The following is a 5504-nucleotide window of genomic DNA, read 5'->3' as shown; positions in this document are numbered from 1 at the left end:
ATAAAATTCCTTCCTCTGTGAAGACTGCGCCTTCCTTCATTGTAGTCCTTTCTCGAAAGTCCACCTCAAGTTGAAGTTGGTGCTCTGAGGAGCAGTTTTAATGTTCTGTGTTAATGGTTGCAGTGTTTCAGCAAGTACGCCTCTCTGCTTTCCCATCCTGGGACCGCTCCCAGTCACCAATACTTGTAGGTCTTTTGTAGGGCAGGTCTTTAGCAAGCTCTGTTCCTACAGTGAAATCAGCTTACAATTCCTGAGGCCATAAGATTGAACAGGAGACTCAACACTAGATTCTCACCCAGGAACTGGAATTTAAAACACAATACAACTTTCCATAACTCCCCCAAATGACAAATGTAGGTAGAAATTCTAGTAAAGTATAGAATCTACTAATAAAAATTAAAAAGCACCAATGAAAGAAAGCATAGAAGAGAGAGTCAACTGATTAGAGAGAAAGAGCATGTATATATTGATCTGAACATTCAACATTATTATTGATGTGTTTCACATTGAACAGTGGGCTTAACAAATGAACAATCATAATCTTAATAATTTTTTTAGATATAGTCAATCCCGTTCCAAAATTTACATGGAAAAGCAGACAAACTAGAACAACTAAAAGGATTTTTTTAAAGGAACAAAGTTGTAGAAACAACATCATATTATCCAATAATAAGACATTATAAATCAACAGGAACCAGAATTGCCAAAATTTTAAACTTTCTGGTGTGAAAAACAAAAACAATGTATACGAGCTTTATGAACTTTGTAAACCAGTATAAAATTTTTAAAAATGTAAAAATAATGTGAACTTTCACTTTGTAAAAGACATCATTGAGAGACTGAAAAGACAAGGGGGGAAATATCTGCATCTCATTTATGCTCATACTTCATGGCTTAGAGATTGTTGAGTTTGTTGAATCACAAAATCATAATGTGTTTGTAATCACTGAATCAATATTTGTGACACTCTACTCTTCTGTCAGTGTGCTGTATTGAGGTAACCTGGGGTGGCAGTGATGGTGAACCATGTGCCACTGACGTGTCAAACGCCATAACGGTTACCCATGGTGGTCATTGTTTGGTGGAGCTCCCAGGTTGGAAGCAGGAGTGGCATCCACTTCCTAAACAACATGCCTCTGGAAACTCTATGAACTTTGATAAATGACTATAGTTATAGAAAGAATTCAGGCCTTTTGTTTATAGGGTTGCTGTGAGTCGTGCTCAACTCCACAGCAATCATCAACAACAACAACAGTAGTCATCTGTGGACATGCACAAATCAACAAAATTTTTGAGTCACCCAATATTCCTGTTCCTAGCCAACATCAAACCAGGGGGTGCTCTGTCTTCTTGTTTCAGCTCTCGTACCATAAATAGATATTTTTTTTGAGGTTTATGTGGCCACATTTTTGTGTCTTTCAGTTGTGCTGGAGTGCTGTCCAGTGAGTGATTCTATGTGCAAGAAGGATGTGCCTCTTGAAGTAAATATTGTGTTATATAAATTTCATCCATGCATGAATTATAGTGATGTTGGCCATGAATTCAGGGCGAATGAGTCAACAATGAAAAAGAAATTGTTTTTAAAATAGAAACGTATGTTATGTATTGATTGACTGAAGAATGTATTGTGACCAGATGCTCAAAAGAACCTAGTCCTGTGTTTTCCTTTGAAATAAAGTCCTTATTCACTAGAGTCTAGATGACACGCATAACTGTAAAAAATCAAGGGAAACAGAATGAAACTTAACATCTTTGTTAATTGCCCACATTGAGGCATGTAGGCTTCAGAATGAACCTGATGGATTTTACTAATTCAGGGCAATCTGAGAATCTGGGGTCAGAGAGAAAGAATATGATGAGGCTTGTCTGAGGTAGGGTATAGATCTATGACTTAGCGGGTGGCTTCTAAAGGCCAGGGAATGGAAGAGTTCTTTCTATTCTAGAAGTTCTAAAGTGAAAGTCCTCCCATTTATTTGTACATCAATGTGGTTTGTTAAGATAAAGTACTCTTTCGGGGTTGGAGGGCGGGTTTAAGGAAAGGCTGGAAGTAGGGAAAGGTGTCGTCTCTGAGAGAACAAAAGAGTTGGTAAAATGCCTGTTTTACGAGTCAAGGTCTAAGTGTGGGGACTAGAAAAGAAGAGTTTTCCCTATAGAGCTAACAAGTCAAAATAATAACTGAACATAAGTAAATAACACTCAAACTCATTGCTGTTAAGTTGGAATTGACTCATCACCTACTCTCTATTGGGTTTTGGAGGCTTTAAATCACTTGGAAGGATATTACCTTTCTTCCATGAAGCAGCTGGTGGGGTAGAAGCACCAGAAATGCTGAACCTACAATCACATGAAAATACACTTCCAGAGTATCCTCAAAAGAGTCCCTTAAAATATTTTTTATCATCTCAATATTTTTATATTAGATTGTTTACAGTAGAATTATAAATGACTCCTCATTTCTTACTTATCCATTGGTATTTGCCCAATTTACTTCTCTCTTTTCATACTTGTTTTTAAATTTGTCCCATTATTAACACACTTGAAATCCAAGCATTGAGACTGGCCTCTGATTATTTTCTAAGGACAGTTGATTAGAAGGGGATCTATTGAAATGCCTACTTGAAAAAGGGCTCCAAATTACATATAACTTGAGAAGTGTGATGGTTAAGAATGTATGTCCACCTGGCTATTTACAATTCTCTGGTTTAGTGGTTAAGATGCAGTCGCCTAACAACAACAACAAAAACAATGGTCCAGTTGCTCTCTTAACGAGATCAGATAGAATAGCATCATGCCATTGATGAGATACTACATAATGCAATCACATTCTTGAGGAAATTTGTTACAAGCAGCCAATCATTTGAAAGGACGTTCCCTTGGAAGTGTGGCCTTTGTTAAATATACACATGGATGAACATATGGCATTTCTGGGTCACTTGATTGAGGCAGATGTCTTACAAGACATTGTTGGCTATTCCTAAGAACCATACTCACTACTTATTTTTGTTTCTAGGACAATAACTATAGAGTGTAGGATTGGCTATTAAGGGTAGGGTTGTTGTTAGGTGCCATCGAGTCAAGTATGACCCACGGAGACTCTATTAACAACAGATCTGAATCCTGTCCTATCCTATGCCATCCTCAGACTTCTGACACATTACAGTCCATTGCTTCAGACACTGTTACTTGATTTGTGGTCTTCTTCTCTTTCATCGACCCTCTGCCTTTCCAAGCATGATGTCCCTCTCACAGGAATAGCTTTCCCTAGCGACATGTCCGAAGTATGTATGGTGAAGCTTTAACATCTTTGCCTCCAAGGAGCTCTCTGGCTGCACTTTCTACAAGACATATTTGTTTGTTCTTTTGGCAGTCCATGGGATTCTCAGTACTCTTCTCTAACACTACAGCTCAAAAGTATCAATTTTTCTTCTGTCATCCTTATTTGTTGTCTAGCTCTCAGATGTACATATAGCAAATGATTGGAAAGACCATGGCCTGAATCATATGCACCTTAATGCTCAAACTGACATCATTGCTCTTGAATAATTTGGATAAGTCCCTGACCACAGACATTCTCAGTACAATGTTGTTGTAAGGTGTTGTCAAGCCAAGTATGACCTATCGAGACCCTACGAACAACAGATATGAACACTGTCCTATCCTACGTCAGTCTCACACTTCTTGACACTCTAGAGCCTATTGCAGCAGTCACTGTGTCAATTTACCTGGTTCAGAGTCCTCCTTTTCCTTGCCAACCCTCTGCCTTTCTGAGCATCATATCCTTTTCCAAGGAATAGCTTCTCCTAGCAACATGCCTGAAGTATGTAAGGTGAAGCTTTATCATCTTTGCCTCCAAGGAGCACTTTGGCTGCACTTTCTCCAAAACATATTTGTTTGTTCTTTTGGCAGTCCAAGAGATGTCCAATACTTTTTTCCAACACCACAGCTCAAAGGCATCAACCCTTCATAAGTCATCCCTATTCATTGCCATTGGATGATAATGTCATTGGAATGACCTGATGTAATATATCTTGTTTTCCTGACTGCTGGTCCCAAGAGCATTGATTGTGGGTCCAAGTAAGATGAAATTGTTGACAATTTCAAAGGAGAATTGATGCCTTTGAGCTGTGGTGCTGGAGAAGAGTATTGAATGTACCATGGACTGCCAAGAAAACAAACAGATTCATCCTGGAAAGGGTTAAACCAGGCTGCTCTTTGGAGGCAAGGATTCTGGGGCTTCGTCTGACATACTTCACACATGTTGTAAGGAGGGACCAGTCCTTGGAGAGAGACATCATGCTTGGGAGGGTAGAGGGATGGTGCAAGAAGGAAAGACCCTCTATGAGGTAAATTGAGTCAGTGACTGGGGTAATTGGGATGGGTGTGTCAGAGGCAGTGTGATTGGCACAGGATAGAGTGGAGTTTAGGGCTGTTGTACATAGGGTCGCTATGAGTCGCAAGTGACTTGACGGCACATAACAACAACTTCATCTATCATGATGTTGCCTATTGGTCCAGTTTTAAGAATTTTTGTTTTCTTAATGTTGAAATGCAATCTATATTGAAGACTATTAAAATCAAAAGATAGGGGTTCAAGAATGTAAAATTGGATTGATTTGAGTTTATTGCTTTTGAGCTCACTAACCACAGTTATTTGGTGATTGCGAAGACTCTGATGCATAACAGGTGATTGAGAAGACTATGGCCTGTATCAGACGCACCTTAGTCTCCAGAGAGACACCACTGCTCTTCAGCACTTTGGAGAGGTCCCTAACAGCAGACTTTCCCATGGCAATGCGCCTTTTAATTTCCTGGCTGCTGGTGCCAAGACTGTTGACTATGGAGCCAAGCAAACTAAAGCTGTGTACAATCTCAATCTCTTCACCATCCATCCTGATGCTGCCGATTGGTCCAGTGGTGAGAATCTTTGTCTTCTTGACATTGAGCCTCAATCCATACTGTAGGCTGCAGTCCTTGACACTCTGCAGCAGGCGCTTCAGGTCCTCCTCAGTTTCAGCAAGCAGGGTTGTGTCATCCGCATAACGCAGATTGTTGATAAATCGTCCACCAATCCTGACCCCACATTTCTCCTCATAGAGCCCAGCCTCCCGGATAATCTGTTCTGCATATAGGTTGAAAAGGTATGGAGATAGGATGCATCCCTGGCGTACGCCCTTCCCAATTTTGAACCATGCATGCAATGACCAAGGAGGATAGAAGGAGAACTGATGCCTTTGAGCTGTGGTGCTGGAGAAGAGTACTGAGAATACCATGGACTGCTAGGAAAACAAATAGATTTGTCCTGGAGAGGGTTAAACCGGGTGGCTCCTTGGAGGCAAGGATTCTGAGGCTCCGTCTAACTTACTTTGGACATGTTGTGAGGAGAGACCGGTCCTTGGAGAGGGACATCATGTTTGGGAGGGTGGAGGGACGGCGCAGGAGAGGAAGGCCCTCTATGAGGTGGATTGATTCAGTGACTGGGATAATTGGGATGGGAGTGTCAGAGA

The sequence above is a fragment of the Elephantulus edwardii genome, unplaced genomic scaffold (assembly GCF_000299155.1).
Source record: "Elephantulus edwardii isolate Elephantulus edwardi_28Jun2011 unplaced genomic scaffold, EleEdw1.0 scaffold00150, whole genome shotgun sequence".
Classification (NCBI taxonomy): Eukaryota; Metazoa; Chordata; class Mammalia; order Macroscelidea; family Macroscelididae; genus Elephantulus; species Elephantulus edwardii.
Note: the sequence above shows the minus strand (reverse complement) of the source record.